This window comes from Phocoena phocoena, chromosome 9 (assembly GCF_963924675.1).
Source record: "Phocoena phocoena chromosome 9, mPhoPho1.1, whole genome shotgun sequence".
Lineage (NCBI taxonomy): Eukaryota > Metazoa > Chordata > Mammalia > Artiodactyla > Phocoenidae > Phocoena > Phocoena phocoena.
The window spans coordinates 27,279,649-27,299,059 of NC_089227.1; positions in this window are offsets into that span (position 1 = coordinate 27,279,649).

Consider the following 19,411-nt stretch of genomic DNA (forward strand, 5'->3'; position numbering starts at 1 on the left):
AAATAAAAAATAAATAAAAATAACAATAATATAGATGATTGTGTTTCTGAGGCACTTTGTATTTATAAAGCAAGTGCAGCCACTGGTTGTCTTCAAGTTCTATTGAGACATGTACAGATCATTTCAATCCCAATGCCAATGTTGTAGGAATCCTCCCTCACATCTGGCAGTACAAGATTTTTTTTTACCTATACTTCGAATATATTGAGTTAACTGAAAAAAGCTGGAGGTGTCCAAGAATTATTATGATTGTAACAGCTGAGAACCAATTCATAGGTCACTTTTAACGATATTGAGAGTATTAACTCCTTTACTACACGTAATAAGAAATGGTCTTTCTGGTCACAAATATAGTTTGTGAGAACATTATCCAGTTTTCCTCCTGTTTTCTGTATCTTTTCTCCCTAAAGTGCTACTTTACTCAGCATACTTAGTAATTAAAGTCACACTTAACGAGACATTCTTATGCAGAGGTATCAAATCATCTGTAAGATTCCCAAGCCACCAATGAGTGCCAATACATATCCTTAACAGAGGAGGAGAACTGGGTTGATGCCAGTGCCTCTAAAGGTGGTATTGTTTGATAATAGGGTGAAGGATAGCCAGAAATCAACAATTCCTGCTTTTTAGAGATTGTTCTTAAGCTTTGATGAAACGTTTCCTCAAACTGTTTCCTGAACTACTCTGGGATGTAGACAACATAGTAGCAGAGGTTGAACTGCTGGTGAATGAGTAGTTAAAACTCAGAATGCTGGCCCGTGTTTAGTTACTCTTGGAGGCTAGACACTCCCTGCCTGTGGCTTACAATCCAGGCTGACTGAGAGTCCATCCTCATAATTCACAGCTTGGCACAACTAGAAGAGCCAACTTCTGTATGCCAACTTGAAACTAGTATAACTGCCAGCATGGAAACATCAGTCTCATTAGGAGGTATGAAAAGGAGGTGCTTCAGATTCTCCCCAGCACCTTTCATCAAGGGGACACACCCTCTAGCAAAGACCCAATTGCAAGTTATGTCTACCTAGCTTAGCTTAAATATTATGTTTAAGCTATCTGGGCCATAGATACAGGAGCATGGAATTGATTAAAAGTAAGTAAATTAGAAGTCCAATGTGCTCTCCAATGCACCATGGAGCCACCTTAAAAGCAAATAAATTAGAACCTACTAAAATTTGAGGGAAATACACTAGCAATAAAATAGGAAATCTAGCTAGGAAACATCTGTGGGAATCCCTGGGCCTCCGAAGTGGCGTCAAAGAGAGATGCTAAAGCAGTGGATCCTCCGGAAGGAGCAGTCAATTCAGATATGGATGGGAAGGATAATAATGAGGAAGGATTCTCTCCTGGTGATAGAACTAAATATTTTGGAACAGAAGTGGGGACAGAATGATTGGCTAATCAGGAAACTTACTTCACTGCCGGGATAGGATTTCCTGCCATTACTAAATAGCAGGGTAAGATATATGCTCTCAATAGCAATTATTGTGTGTTTCCAATTGTTCACACTTAAAATGAAAAATCTAAGTTATAGCATTTCTTCTTGTATATTGTACGTGTTAAAGGCAATACCTTCTGTTTTAACTCAGTCTCTGGATCATGAGTAGTCACATCTAACCTTTCAGAGAGTATGCATATCACCCACTTATCTTAGGAAAGGAGCCATATGTAATAAATGGTAAGTGGATGACCCTTCCCTTGTGGAAGAAGTGAGCATCTTCCATGTGAAATGAGTATGGATGTTGAAGAGCCAGTAGAGGAACTATTGCAGATACATTAGTTTGCTTCCCTCAATCCATTCCCAACTTTATTCCCCCAATGGATTCCCAGCAGATTCTCATTCTTATAGCCTTCTTGAAGCAAGAAATAGTCACGTGGCCTAGTTCTGACTAAAGCAACCTAAGAAGAATTTGACTGGTGTCTTGTTCAAAAGATAATTTGCTGCAAAGAAGTAAAAGAAAATAGATTGCTGGCGTCTCTCCTTCCCCTCTGCTTGTGCCTTACTAATGTGATTCTTAGAGTTATGGAAACTATCTTTAGCCAAGACACAAGAATGATTAGGACAAATAATCAGCATACTAAAAATCAGAAAGAAAATAGGTGAGTTTTATAGTTCTTTAATCACTGAATCATTCATGAAACAATCTACCTCTAGACAGCTTTTAAATAAACAATATATGATATATTGTGTGGTCACTGTTGGTCAGGTATTTTGATACTTGCAGTTTAATGCATTTTTAACTGATAGATGCTGACAGATCATTAAGTCAACCTTACCCCAATGTGCACCATGTGATTTGGAAAATCGAGAATTTATAGAATGTCATTGTAAGAAAACTTTTCATATAAAATCAACAAAATGTAGCATTCTGTACGCTGTTTGCTAATCTTTGAAGAACAGTTAAGGTGAAAGTGGGATGTTATTTCTGAGGTATAATTCCTAGGAACTTAGTTCTCTAGAGGCTGATTTCATAAATATGTTATATCAACATTCATTTGTGTTTTGTATCAGTTCTAACAAAGAGCCCAGTATCAGTAGGAGTCATAGCTGAGAGCTGACTGAAACAACAAATAAAAATTTTAAAAACTAAAATCTACACATTTAACACATACAAAAAAAGTTAACATATAATAACAAGAAAAGGCATATGTAATTGAAGTTTTGAAAATAGCATTTTCAGTGCAACAATTAGACAAAACTAAATGGACCTCCCAATAAAAATAAATAAGAAATAGTATCTTTTTATTTGATTTTACATTTTACAAATAAAATGTAGCAGGTATCTTTTTCAATGCCTTTCTGTAGTGAAAATGAATTTAAAAATCCACAGAGGCTAAAAACAGTGAAAATGGAAGCCTAGGAATTAGGTGTGCTTAAAAGCCAGTTTTTACCCTACATTGATGCACCAAACACAGGGGACTTTAGGTTTCTATTTTGATGGCTGTTCAGGGTATGCAAGACACAAGATAAAGCCCTGGGTATGCTTAAAGTAGAGTATATGATAGGAGATTGCTCTATAAAGCTGGGTTCCCAAAGGATTACACCTGCAATAAACTCACAGGAGAAGGGACAGTAAATAAACTTCCTTATGTCACTGGTATTGTGTGAGGGGAAAACGATATGCTTTGAGAATTCATAACCATAATTTGGTCTTCATGCAGATTTGCTTCTCAACTTTATACAATTTAGTCGGAAGGGGGGACCCCCAGGCAACTGACACAAGTGTACAATCTACACTAGTAAATCTTAACTTCAATTTCAAACTCTTATACACAGACAGAACCCAAGAAACTCATAGGGGCAAAATGTACCATGAGTTGAAAACTAGCAGAAGTATACTTGCTGTATAAGAAATTAATTTAAATATTTATGTTTCATATATTTCAGAAAATAGAAGCATGAAAATTTGAGTGAAGATCAAGAGACTTTAAAATGTCTGTGAAGACTTAAAAAGGAATCTAAACAAAGTTTTAGAAATGGAAAGAAGTAAAGTAAAAAATTCAGTGCATCAAGGTGGAAGCAAGAGCTGGTAGACTAAAGAAAATATTCATGAGGCAATCCACAGAGAGGAGTTAAAATATCAAACAGTGGCTATGAGACATACAAAGTAAATTGGGGAAGGCTGATATAAATCTAATTGAAAGTCCAGAATAGAAGAAGAGTTAAAAGGCAGTATTTGACAAGAAAATTTTAAAGTTATGAATTTTGAGATATAATTATGAAATTATGAATATAAATTTACAGAATAAATTAAATAAATCTAATGTTTTATCCTGGAAGAGCTAGAAATTAATACCAGGGTAAATGAAAAAAAGATCTGGGCAAGATACAGTATAGCAATAAAATATATGATATAATAGTACTATAATCATAATTATAGTACTATAAAAGAGTGATAGAACCTCAGGGACAAAAAGAAAATTTTAGGAATGACAAGAAAGATAAACCCTTTGCTAAAAAATGAAGTAGACAGGTAACAACCATGGAAGTTAGAGGCGCTGTAATACCTTCAATATGTTGAGAGAAAATAAGCATTACAATTTATAATCCCATATCTAGCACTACTATCTTTCAGGAACCAAGGTGTAATAAAATATTCGTTTTCAGGAAAACCAAAAGGGAAGGAATTTACCTGCCAACTGACTCTCATTAAGCAAACTTCCAAAGGCTGAAATATATGCAGCTGGGAAGCATTCCTGGTTGAAGCTTTGACACGTAAGAAGAAATCATGAGAATAATAATCAAAGTTTTCTTTCTTTTCTATCTTTATGCTCTTTATTTTACTTTCTTGCCTTGAAGGAACTATATAGGACCCAAACTTTAATCCCTGATTTCCTTATTGAGATAGTATTTACCTCATCAGGTATGAAATAAGGATAAATTCTTAGCAGGATAACCAGTAGTCAATAAGCCTTCAGTACGTGTTAACTTTTGATGATGCCTGTGTATCACTGTCAGATATAAGTTAACAAAAGGTGTATGTTTTCTTTTTTGTTCTGTGTCCAAACACTTGTATAATGGCAAAATGACATATACATTCTCTTGCAAAGAAAACACAAAAATGTAATGGTTATTGTTCCAGATTTTCAAAATCTCGATGATTAGACTTCCCTGGTGGCGCAGTGGTTGAGAGTCCGCCTGCCGATGCAGGGGACGCGGGTTCGTGTCCCGATCCGGGAAGATCCCACATGCCACGGAGCAGCTGGGCCCGTGAGCCATGGCCGCTGAGCCTACGCGTCCGGAGCTTGTGCTCCGCAACGGGAGAGGCCACAGCAGTGAGAAGCCCGCGTAGCACAAAAAAAAAAAGAAAAAAAAAACTTTGATGATTTACATTTCCAAGCTGATAATAGAAGGTTTTTAAAATTTATTTTTTGTTTTTTTGGCCCAGCATGTGGGATCCTAGTTCCCTGACCGGGGATAGAAACCACGCCCTCCAGGCCCCTCTCCGCACTGGAAACACTGTGTCTCAACCTCTGGACTGCCAGCGAAGTCCCCAGAAGTTTTTAAAGGCATACCAAAAGAGCAAGTCAGAAATTCAAAACTGTACAAAGCTACAGCTTTGCTCATAATATCAAATAATAATCTACTTCATCCTATTGTTACTTCACATGTCCAGCTCTAATTAAAATTGTGATATACAGAAAAGGCAAATGTGTGAAAAGTATCCGTCACCTGCTTAATAAGCATTTATCAAATGTTTATTTTACATAGAAACTTCTAGCATTTCCATGAACATACTCTGTAACCTCGGCCATGGCACTCTCCATGAATTTCTTCCCCTTATATTTTATACATATGTAGGCACGAGGAACTTTTAACATGTAACGTGGCATTGTGGAAAGAAGTCAGACAAAACCCCCTAGGTGAGTAGTTTTGAAAAACGGAGTTAACCGCTATGGAACTTTGTTTCCTGATATGTAAATTGACAGAATGAGATACTATTTCTGGTAGTGTGGCACCCAGCCCAGGGGGTTTTGTGATAATGAAATGAGGTAAATCATGCAAAGCTGATAAATCTGGGCATGGCACATGGGAAACAGAAATATTATTTCCCCTTTGCACCTGCATGCCAGGCACTGTGCTAGGTGATCCATGTCTTAATTTACTTTTGCAACGGACTGAGGCAGTTATTTTGAAAAGTAAAAATAAGCAAACTATCAAAACAACTAAAAGACATGCTGAGTGATGATCCATGTTTGATTCCTTGCTCTAAACTTTCAAGCAAGTATATAATCCAGCTGCTTCCTCACTTTCCTCTCCAACTGGTCTTTTAAGACTCTAATATTGAGTTTAATCCCACCCCTTCTTATTGAAAGTAATAATAGCTACCATTTATTGTGTGCCTGCAATTTCCCAGTACCTATAACAGGTTTATGCTGTTTCCTTGAACATAAAGGAGTCTGGTGGCTTTTTCTCACTTTTGTCCTGATTAATATCATGGTGGCATGTGACATTTCTGACCATTTACTTCTTAGAAAAGTGTTTTCTCTCGATTTCAGAAGTATCAAACATTTCAAGCACATCACCCTCCTCTGGCAATTCCTCTCTGTAGCCTTTAAAATCACAGTTTCAGGATACTTCAGTGTTCTGTTTTGCTTCTGCATCCCCCTAAGATCTGTCACACTAAGTCTGCCACACTATACAAATCCCAGTGTCACCTTTCCCGTCACACCCTTTTGTGTTACTTCTTTGGCATGTTACAACTGCCCAGATGTTTTCATATCAAAACGTGAAGATAGTAACTTTGACATTATTGACATTTAACTTAGCATTTACCAGAGAATCATAGCTGAAAATTGCTCGCTTCCCTGAAACTCATTTACTTATCCATGTATATAAAACACTTATTTTTAAATCCTTCTTGAATTAAAAGAAAAAAATCTAACTTATTTGTGATTGATCTAATTGTTCCCAAATGAGAAGAAAGCAAATGTGTTTTCTGAATTGCTGACATTTTTGGACCAAATAAGTTAGGTGAGAAAAACTATGCTATGATGGCCTATGATTTGTGGAAGCAAGTACTTTTAAAATAAATTAGTTTAGATAGAAACTATAAAAATTGTCCTAATTTAATTTATCAGGGAATTATGTAATGGTTTCCAAGTTTCTTCTATTGTCATGTATAAAATACAGGAGTATTAATATCATTAAAGAAATGTAAATATTATACTTATTCTCTCAAAAGTTTTGATTTTTTTCTGTTTGGAAAGAATGATTAATATAGATCACATTATGAAGTAGCATTAGTTATATGATAATTGATCTTAAAGACAATTTTCCTACTGGGGAAGCCAAATTAAATGAATATCACAAGACAGTTAAATATTTCTGTGGTCCTGTACAAGAATCAGCAAAAGTAAATTAATGTTATCTTCTTGTATTATATGGTCAATTGTTTGCTGTTCAAGGGAAAACAGAAATTCACATGAATCACTGTGTTTTCATACAATATACACGCATATAACTCGTATATATATGAACTATGCACAACATATTTTTCCTTACAGGTAGTGATTGTGGTTATTCATCAGAGAGCATTTTTCTTCTATAATCTTAAAGTCATTCTTTTAATGTCAACCTGTGCCTATATGGTTATGTATTATACTATTAAGCGAACAACCTGGATTTAATTCCCAGCCCAGATTGCACACTCCCCAGGCTACTTTGTTCAACACCTGTAAAGAAGAAAATTACTAATGCTACATGAAAGCACTTATTTTAGTTTTAAGGAAAGGTGCCAGTTTCCAATAAAGGAATAAAGTGTTATTTTGCTTTGTTTTCTGTTGGAAATATAGTTGTGGCCTTTCAGCAGGCGATATAAAACTATCCCACAAAGGGTTTCCTTCCCAGTGTATCCAATGCTCTGTGCATTACCACATGTTTTTCTCATAAAGAAAAGAAAAATGCAGGTATTACAGATTCTAATTATATGTTTCTACAAACTGAATTAACACGGAAATAGCAAATTGCTTGGGGGAGCATTTAACCCCATGCCTTTAAAGCATTCAAAAGTATTTGTGTTTCTCCACACTTGGACTCTGAAAAGGCATCTGACAATTTTCCCAGGATATCTGCACCTACAAGACTAACATTATATTCACACAGTGGCAACTGTCAGATAGAATTTCTCCCAGATTTTCTTGAGGGGGTGTAACTTTTCATTGTCCCCAAATCTTAAGGTTTAAGATAGAAGTATATGGACTGCAGTTAAGTCAGTGTATTCAAAAACTTTTGAATGCATGTGAATTTGTGTGTCTGTATGTGGGTATGTGTTTAGGAGAAAAAGCTAACCGTATTTCAGAAGCATCAACAGAGGCCGAGAGATGGCCTTCTTCCCTGAGTGATACTTGATTTCTGGAATAGGAGAAAATTGGTAGCAGACTAGTTAGAGTCTGTTTTATAATGTTGTAAGATGATTGTAACTATGAATTTCTATTTTAACAACTAAACATATTTAAGAGACAAAATAGAAAACATAGTCACAGGAGCAGAAACTTGAGTGGGACATATTAAGACATTTTATCGTCAGGAATAATTGATCTTGGAGAGATATTAGAATGCTAGTCCTTGCTTACTTCCTAATTATGATGAAAGTAATTCATTCCACTATGGTGTTTCCAAAATACCAGTCAAATCAGTCTTTTATATTAAACACATTTGAAAAAAAAGTGTTTAATATAAAGACTACTAACATAGACTACTAACATAAATACCTCTATATCTTAAAATATTGATATTTGGGTATGATGACATAGTCTTGAATTCTACTGTTGAAACAAGTGGGATTAAGTGGGATGGTCTCAAATTTATTAACCTTTTAAAAATTAAGACTATGTAAAAATTCTATTGAAAAATCACAAGTTTTTCCCTACATATGTTGACAATGTTTCTGGTGTTTTTTTTTTGTTGTTATGTCAACATGAAACAGCTGGATTAAGAAAGTATTTCACATTCAGATTTATCTTCTTTCTTTTAACAAGAGGTCATGGACCACCTGTAAACTGGATCTTGATGGATTAAATAAAAGTTGTAAAGTTGAATCCTGGTAACATACTAGAGTCTATAAAATAGACACCTTGTATCTCTCTCCCCATTATTCCATTCTCTTTTAATTCTTCCCTAATTCCAATGTGCACTTATTTAAAATACATGATTTCTACGACATTTTTCACCTTCTTTCCTAAGAAACCCATTGTGACTTTTCTTATTGTGCTCAGCAAACTTTGAACTCCTAGATGCCATTTAAGATAGCTCAAAATGAATGCCTTTGTAAGGCTACAAAGCAAAGTAGCTAGAAAGCCTACTGACGAAAAGGTTAGTCGGGAGGCAGTGCTAACCACATACATGGATCATGTAAGAGGCTACAGGAAGTCACAGGTTTTTAAGGAGTGAGGATCAAGCAGGGTCAAGATTGGTTACAGCCAATTGCATGGCTGTATTCTTCTCTAGTCATCCCCAGCTGAATCTCTAATCATGACCTACACAATCAGTGCCAAAGCACTGAAGAGGGGAACTGTATTGTTCCATGGTGTGTGCTTAGCAAAAAAGGCGGGATTTGATACTTAGTCACAGTTTGCAAACAATGTGGTTGAACCACCTGAAGGGTCACATTTTTACATTCTGAGGCAATTTATTTGTAATGGTACCTGTCAGTCAGAAATCCCCCCAAAGGTCTTTCATTACTAGACATGACTTTGATACAGACATGGTTCAAAGTAAGAGGCAAATAAAGTAAGAGCTAGACCATTTACAAAGAAACATCACCACATTCCTTTTATCCTTTCCTGATGAGCAGTCTTTGTAGTTGTGCTGTAAGTGGTGTAAAGATTAGGCTGGATGGGTTATTTTAAAAACAAGCCTTTTTATTTGTCTATGAGGAATTTTGAAAGTTTCTAAACTAGCTCCATGACTTCTTCAATTTTAACTCAAAATATAAACAGAAGCAAACACTATGGTTGACACTTTCCCAGGCAGTCATACTCCACATAGGAACAATTCAAAGTATAAAAAGCTTTAAAAACAGGGTCCTGCATAAGGATGTTGCACAGCTTTCTCCCAACACAGATACACACACACACACACACACACACACACACACACACACACACACACACACGCAAGTGCACTTACATTTCTAATACACCAAAGCAAACTTCCATTTCTGATTTTCAAACATTACTTTTCTATCCTTGGAAAGAAATGTCACTTTTTACAAACAGATGAAATATTTTAATAGTTTTCATTTAATTAATTTGCCATACATGATCCTGGAATTATTACTCTTTTGTATATTCCTTTCTTTCTACTGCAGACTTCCAATTAGGAACTTACTGTTTATAGCTAATACATTTATGACATCACAGAATGTATTACCATATGTATAGAATAATGTTGCTAATGCCACATCCTCTCTAAATGAATGTCTTTAAGAATGAAAGTCACGTTTTCCAAGGATTTTATGTGGGCCATTTTAAAATAATGAACAAAGGATTTAAGGCAAGAAACAGAACATACAGGAGAAAGCAAATCCATCAAATGAAACTGCGTATGTAGAGAGGAAAAACCTTAAAGCAGCTTAGATTTTATTCCCACTATTCTTTTGTTTCATACAGTAATTTTTAAACATTAAAAATTCTAAATCACATGATGGGAAGGACAATGCAGTAAAAATAGCTAGCATTTAAAAATCATTATCACATTCTAGGAAATATGACCTGTGCTTTACATGTAGCATCACAATTAATCCTCAATACAACCCTGTGAAGTAGATATTATTTTTCCAAATTTAGCAGGTGCTGAAAAGTAGGCTCATACTGTTTCACTATGAATTCCTGATCCCTGATTGCTCTACAAATTGATGTATTGAATTTTAGAATGGTATTCATGGCTTAACCCCTGCATGGTTAACCTGAGTAATTTCTTTGACACCAGTTTATAAAGTAAAGTGTGATACTTGTTTACTTGTTTTATATCTTTAAAAATAGTTTTATACTCAAGTGTTTACCATCTTTTGAAATTTGGATATGCACGCACTTAGATATACATGCACATTTGTATGTATATCTTTGACTCCAATCCTGAGCTCCTTTAACCATTCTATTGCTCATAAACACTATTTTAATATTAAAGAATTAGTTTTGCAAATACCAGTGTAATATTAGCCCAAGCAAGAATCATCAGAACATGCTAAATCACTGACTAAAATGTTTTTGGAGAATGTGATCTTTACATAGTCTCAGAGTAACACCTCAAAGATAGCTTGATAAATATGGGCAATGAAAAGTAACATTACAATAGAGAAATCCCAACAGAAACCAACTTAATCATCATGTGATCAAACTTAGCATTTTCAAAAAAGAGACAAACTATCATTAAGTGAATCTGATATAATAGGAAGTACACAACATCACCTGTAGTATTCTTGCCAAAGTTGCTTAACCTTAATTTAATCATGACTAAAAGACAAATCCAGATAGTGGAACATTCTATAACACAATTAGGCTGCATTTTTTTTTTTTAAGTCAATATTATGAGAAACAAAAGCAACAGGATGAAATGCAAAGACTATTCCACATTAAACGAAACTAGGACGTGTAAAACAATTACAATGTAGGGTCCCTGATTAAATCCTGGATCAAGATAAATAAACAAAGAACAATAAAGAATACTACTGAAACACTTTGGGAAATTTGAATAAGAACTGTATATTAGATAAGACTGTTGTTAAAGTGTAACTTTCAAAAAGTTAAAAGCATGACTCACAAATATAAAGTCAAAGATTTTATTTAGCCTATCAATTAATGAGTCAGTAAAATGATAAACTTAGACCAAAGATTATATGAGGAACAAGGTTTCCTTAGGCAAATTAATAAGGGACTACTAAAATAACAGTGCTGGGTTAGATACAAAACTAGGGCAATATACTATAGCTGTCAGGGTTATCTTTTTAAAAATAGAAATTATTCATCCGTGCAGACAAAATCCACAAGTTAACCTCTGCTATTTTATAAACCCCAAGTGTTATAATAGACTAGTTGATAGAAAATTTACCAAATTAACCATTTAGTACTATTGAGTACCAAAGGAAACTCAGAAATCTCTTTTCTCTATTTACAAGTTTCAGAATTTTTTCTGATGTTGTATTCAAGTTAAAGTTCTTGGGCTTCCCTGGTGGCGCAGTGGTTGAGAGTCCACCTGCCGATGCAGGGGACGCGGGATCGTGCCCCAGTCCGGGCGGATCTCGCATGCCGCGGAGCAGCTGGGCCCATGGGTCATGGGCGCTGGGCCTGCACGTCCGGAGCCTGTGCTCCGCGGCGGGAGGGGCCGCAGCAGTGAGAGGCCCGCGTACCGCAGGGAAAAAAAAAAAAAAGTTAAAAGTTCTTGGGTGTGATAACAAAATTCCCATTTATGTGGAAGAATATCCTAGCTTTTAGAATATGTATGCTGAAATATTTTGGAATTGTGTTTCGTAACGTCTGTGATTACTTTCAAATGATTCCGAGAAAAAATATTGCTCAGGGATAGCAGAAAGCAAATGTGGCAATACTGTTAATACCTGATAAATCTAGTTGATGTGTTATATAGGTGTTAATTTTGCTAATCTGCCAACTTCTCTATGGGTTGTAATTTTAAAAATAATCTGGAGACATGAAAAATGAGATATTTGGCTTGCTTTGGCAATTTTTCTTATTTAAATTTTAAATGATATCAGCTTGCTTGTACATGTGCCCTGGTTTTCTAGCCATTGGAAGCAGTATAGCTTGGAGTATAGGCTCTCAAGTGAGAGTTTGTTAGCAGGTTTCAAATATCAAAATTGCTATTTACAAACTGTATCATTGGACAATTTAAGTATAATCTGCTTACTTTTCTCAGCTGAGTGATGGGATACAGCATCCAAATTACCTAGCAAATATTTCATATTCAATAAATGCTATCTAATTTAATAGTGTTACATTTTATATCTTTAGTTATTTATACTAATAGTTTCTATTTGGTTAACTAAACTTGTAGGAGTTCTTTTAAAGCACAACGTGGGCCTAATTTCACAAGCCTCAAAAGGTATATCCACGTAATCCAGATTTGTTTGTACTGACTTAAGAAAACCTTCCATATCTTTTGTTATTGGCAGGACGTATATGAGCTCATTTTGTTGTTGCTGGCTATCTCTTGCTGATAAGAATCTCCAAAAGGAAGTTATAGTCACATGGATTTACTTCATAAATACAAAGCTTTAAAGTTGGGAAAAAATATTTCAAACATGGAGCTTCGGGTTTAAAACAAGATAGACAGGAGTTATCTGAATTAGACTATCAACTTTGAATTAGATACCAGATTGGAAAAGTTATAGGAACTTGAGATGCAAAAAAATAAACATGTTCTCAAGTTTTTTTTCCTTTAATTTGAAATTAGATGGGTATAATTTAAAACAATATTTGGAGAAAGGCTTTGGTGAAAGACAAACTTTCAAAGGGGAAAATGATGCAGAGGCTTTTTGTCTAGTCTTAATCCATCAGGAGAAACAGCTTTGATATAGCAGACTAATTAGAAGAAAGAAGCTGTTCCAAGAAGGAATAAAATTCAGTTCTTGGCTTCTTCATTAAGGTCCCTATGGTACTTGCAATTTTTAAGGTAAAATCCTTTGAAAAGTCCTAATTTGCATGATTATTATAACTGGCTATAGTATTTTTAAACTTAACTTCTGTGCTGAACTTTTTTAATTTGGCTGCATTACAAATAGATACTTCAATCATGAATAAAGATTATTTTACCTATACTATGATTTAATAGTGTTCTACTTTATTACAAATAAACATTTCAAACTTATTTCAGATACTCTGTACTTATTACAAGACTCACTACAAAATGTAAATTTATGATAAATATGGATAGCTAAAATGTTGTTTGGTCTAGAACTAAAAAGGTGATGAAAACCTTCCTTTAGATTTTAAATTAATGAATATTTTTGTGTAAAATATTACTTACACGACAGAATATAGGAATATTCACTTTAAAGTTTCTGAAAAAATGAACTGATATAGATGGGTTTTAAATTTATTTCCTCATGACAAAAATTCTATGACTAGTTTATGTTTTCATTACAAAATTCTGTTTTATTTCAGTTATAAACATTTATAAAATTTTTATTCAAAATTTTAAATTTTATAGTGATTTAACAACACCATGGACAACACTGTTACTGCTTGCATTTAAATGATGTCAATTATAATAACAAATTGCAACTTTAAAATGTCGTATTCCTTTCAAACTTTTAATTGGATATTGCTATTAATAATCAATTGTCCAGGCATCAACTTAGAAATGAGTATTACAATAACGTAATCTAAACTAGTTTATAGGTAAGGATACTGTAGTAGTTATTGAGTTTTGGGTTTACAACTCCACTTCTCATTTGCTATATGATTTAAAAGACAAATGCATAAAATAGCTACATCTATTATTGGGCACACAATATATACAATTATAATGTGTGCCACTAACGTAACAGGAAGTGGAGAACTCCATAGGAGTAGAGCTTTGTATGGTATTGAAGCTAAATTTCCTATCAGTAAAAACTAGATCGTTATAAATTTAGGGTTTATAATGTTAATTGTAATCCCAACGGTAACTAAAGAAATATAGCTCTAAAGAGCCAGCATTCAAACTCGGCAGTCTATTCTCTGGTCTGTGCTCTTGACCATGTTATGCTACCTCTCAGTGTAAAAAGGGATTTGAATTATTCACTCATTCACTGAGAAATTATGTATATTGACCATCTAACAAAAACTAATGTAATAGATTCTGGCATTATAATGCAAATGAAGTATTAAACCTGCCTTCCAATAGATCACAGTAGCCATTATAACATGTTCATTCATTGTAACACAATACAGGAATTTGTAAAAAACAAAACAATTTATATACAATAAGTACAGCATAAAAAGAGATGTGCTTGCAGTGTTGGTGTTCTGAGAACACTATGGAAAAACTTACAGGTATCATATTTGAATATAAGTGTGTCACTAAGTGACTGTAAGTTTCATGTGGTCTTTGGCACCTCTTTGACCATACTTCCTATCCCTCTTCCTCTACAGCCACACTGATTTCCCTGCTGTTTCTTGAAAACACCAAGCACATACCTGCTTGAAGTCTTTGTATTTGCTATTCCTTTAGCATAAGCATAATCTCTGTATAAACCTTGCGTCTTCCTACCTCATGTATGTCATTTCACCAAAGAGATGGTCTCTAGCCACCCTGTAAAAAAAGAATTACATTCCTCCCCAGACATTTCCTACTTCAATTTATTACCTACACCTTTATTTACCTTGTCATAGCAGTTTGAATATCTATCATCTACGTATCTGTGTATATATCTATCTACCTCTGTATCTTTATTAGTTCCTTGTCTTTGTTTCCCCAGGTGAATATAATCTCCATGAGAGCAAATATTTTATCTGTTTTATTCACTATTGTATATCTAGGTGCTAGAAAAATGTCAGGTTCATGGTTGGCCTTCACTAAGTATTTGTTGATTGATCTGGTCAATGAAACACACAAATATATAATTTTTATTACATCTAAGAAATTAACAAACAAACCTAACAGTGCACTAACTAACTATGTAGTTATAAGATTAAGAGGGACTTAAATATTTACTCAATCTGCTATTTTGCCTTTAGGTTAATCTTCTTTTTTTTTTTTACAGTTTAAAAGAAGAAAATGTTCACAACACCACTCTTCTGCATTCCCAATGTTAACTCATGAAATCATAGGATTCTTACTGATCTAACTTAAAGATATCTCCTAATGAGCTTTAACATTATTTCCCTTCTTGACTGTTAGAGATAAACTCATTATTATACTTGTTGCGATAACTTTTGATATTAAACTTGACGCCTTCTAGCATAAATCTTTACATTTTCAAATAAATATTTTAGCTTTTATCTCTAGGTTTCATATTCAAACCATTTTTTCTTACTCTTCTGAAAGACTATGACTTTATTGTTTACACACACTATTCTACATCTTAGAATATTTTTAACACAATAGAATAAAATATTGGCTGATCAACAAACAACCATATTTTAGGTGCCTTCTCTCTGATCTAGACTGAGGAGACTGACCCTGGAAAGATGTGAGGACATTCACTACCAAAGGATCGGGCTTCTAAGTGAGGATTCTACCATCTGGTAAAAGTGGAAACCATGTTAGAGGGATTCTGAGTTTTAAGTTCTTCAACTATTATAATTAATGCCATTCTGTTTCTCTATCTTTCTAGGGACAGAAGCTGTAATAATTCTACATGAATAGCTATGTTTACTTGCCCAGCCCCTCCAACTGCCTCCAAAATATATATAAATCATATGATATAATATTTATAAATGATAAATATTATAATTGAATATCACTGAATGATATCATAGTAATGATATTTATACATTTTTTTTTGCCTATATCATTATTTTTTTTAAATCAAAAATGGCTATGTCTAAGAATTCCAATTGCTTAAAACAAAGTCTTTGTTGAAAAAAATTTTAGTTCTGGGTGGAAGGGGACATAGGCCATGATCTCTCATTCAAGAATGTCCTACCCAGTTAAGATGTGCAAAAAAAAAAAAAGACATATTATTAAAGAGAGAAAAGACAGTCAAAACATTTACATCATCTTAACTTAATTTGCTGTTGGCAATGATGTTGGAAGGAGAAAAGTGAGGCAGGGAAATGAACATGGACTGTTTCCTTCTGAACACAACTTATGAGAACACCAGTAAACGTCAACCACCATAAAAATACCATAGACACCATAATATGCTTTCAGGAGCTTTATGCTATTGTAAATGTTACTCTCAAGTTGTAGAGACAGCAAGTTAAAGTACAGATTAAATTTTACACTAAGTAAATGCCTCCCTCAAAATGTTGAGAAGCATGGATTTATTACTCCATCAATCTAAATGGAATATAGACCCAACTGGGGAGGCTATGTCTTTGACAATTCATTTCATTAAAATATAGCAATCCTTCCTTTCCAGTTTTTAATAATTTTATTACTCCAGAGGACTGTAATTATGACACAATACATTCAAAGGAAAATATGAATATTTCAACAGCTTTTAGTTATTCTGAAAATAATTCAAATGAAATGTGCTTGATTTTAGGTAAGAAAAATAATAAAAAGAAATTATAATATAAATATATATATTTTTTATCCAAACAATATAGTTAACCAAGATACTTTCCAAGCAGAGAGACATTTTGCATAGGAACTATAAATTTTCTATAATTCTAAAAGAACAGACAGTAACTTTTTCTATGCAAACATGATAAAGAATAAGTAAAATTTTATATATAATGGATAACAACTAAAATTATTACAAATTCCAATTGTTATTATCATAAGGATATAAAAATGATTAGTTTAGGCATGTGCTTTTCAAATTAAGTAGATTATTATTATTCAATCAGATCAATGTGAAAAATAAGTATTTCTAAACTTTCATATGTAAAATAGTAATCAGACTCCTTGTCTGATGATTTATTAAAGAAATAGGGTTTATGGGATGTATTCCTGGGAAACAGATCAGCTGGAAGCGTCAGGTGTTGGTGGATGACTCTGGTTCAAGGTACAGATCATTTGTCTCAAAGCCTTCCATATTTCTCATACATACACACAGATGTTCTCGTGTGTGTGTGTGTGTGTGTGTGTGTGTGTGTGTGTGTTTTACTGTGTTTAAGTCAACATTTCATTTTGCCAAACCGTATAATATTTTCAAGATATTTATGGAAGGTAAAGGTCTAAAAACCTTATATATTTAGAGTTTGGTCCGTCAGTATCAGTTTCCCAAAGAGTCAGATGATCTAATGGAATTTAACATTTATAGCTACTAGATGCAGCTATTTATAGTATTAATTTCTTCTAATAATCTGGCTGCCCTCAATATCTTACACAAAGGGCAGCCAGCCCTAATTAGAGGACATCTGGGGACAATAACTTTTTGTAATTTTATTTAAATTTTGTGTGTACAGGAAAACTAAATGCATTTAAACTTGCCTTTTCTGCCCATGAGTACCTGAGGGGAAATTTAGCTCCCATAATTATGATTCACTGACATCTAATGCACCACATAATGTTTTATGTGCTATTTAACGTTCACTAAGTCTTAGGAGTCTATTCACCTTTTAAAGCTTTTCTTTTCTGAACCAATGCCATATTTTGCCAAGCTTAGGATATAACTAATTTTCAAAGAGCTTACACTAATTTTACAGTCATAATTCACTAAATTTGAATTGAATTAAATGAAGAAAGCCTTTTGTTATCATTTACTTAGTCTAGTACATAGAAAAAATGGGATATGTTTCAAAAAATTTACAGAAAACTAAAAATCAGAGTTTGACTAGCAATGCTACCTAAACGTGGTGACAAGATTGGGTTTATTAATTATTTTTCTAACAATTTAATCTAAGCAATACAGAATAATAGATGAGACCAACTTCAGGAATTCATAGCAGAAGGGAATGTGGTAAAATTCCATTAATTTAACAAGCATTCACTGACACTTACAAAGAGTCAAAGATTTACATGTACCCTGCCTTCAAAGAGCATACAGTTGAGTAGCAGAGGAATACATGTAAGCAAATGCCTATAATACATTATAAGTGAACTGACAGAACTACATGCAGAGAGCAGCACAGAGGACAAAGTGATTGCCTCTGTCTAGAGGAACCAGCACAGATTATAAAAGATGAAGTATACCTGTAATTTTGTTCTGGACAGTGAATCGAAGTTTCCCAAGTAGGTAAAGGAACGCTATGGATTACTAACGCAAAAAATCTCACCAGCAGATGCTATCAGTGGTGGGGCAGAGTGCTACATGAGAAAAATCTATTCCATACGTTAGTGGTGGATTTTAGTAAAGAGGAAACAGGAGCCAGATCCCTAGATGCCATGTAAATAAGTATGGACAAAGCTTAATGAAAATGGGAGCCAATGAATGTTTTAATGCAGAGCGACATGACAAAATATGTGTTTTAGTAGTCAGTCAGAAGGTAAATTGGTTCAGAATGCTTCTATTATGCAAATGAGGCAAAAATTAATACATTTACAATTTATTGTGACTGAGCTTAAGCCACAGTTTTCTTCATCTACTTACCCTACATTTGTTGAGAAGCTAAATACTGTTTATATGCGGAAACAATTTAAAAATTACTTATTCTGAAAGAGAAATTGTTTATTTATCCAGAAGTCTTTTCATTCAGCTTCCTCAAGAAGTTTTAAACTGTGACTTATTTTAAGTACCAGTAACTCAATTCCAGGACAGGAACACAGACAAAGAAGAGTCCCAGGGACTGTCATCTAAAACAGCTTCTCAGCTCTATGTACTTTTGTGGATCATCCTTCAGAATAAAAGGTCACAAGGGGTTTTACAACAAGCTCTCTGGATGGTTGAGGTGATTCCCAAAGGGGTCAAATTAAGAATAATGTATGGTAAATCAAAGGAAAGTAAGTTTTAGTTTTAAGTTTTAGTAAGTTCTAATTTTTCCTGGAAGACCAGCTCCAATAAAAAAGGAATAATAAGATAAACTGAAATAGACAGAAATGGAAGGTGAGATTTTGTGTCATTTGCACTAGTACTTAGTTTTTATTGCTAGTATTCAAAGTAACTCCTTGCTTTGGCCATCCTCCTTTGCATCTTTCTTTCCAGTTAAAAGTCTGGCTTAAACGTAGATTATTTAAATTGGTATTGCTATTAAGATAGTCTTATGTAATATGTTCATAAGATTGGACACAATTTCCCCTTTTGTTTTAGTACAGTATATTTAATTTTTTTTAATTTATAAACAATTTCAAAATTAACCGATGCTTTTACAGCATTAGTTCTCTATTTTCTAGCTTGTTTTTTTTTAATAAAAGATGAGAGCT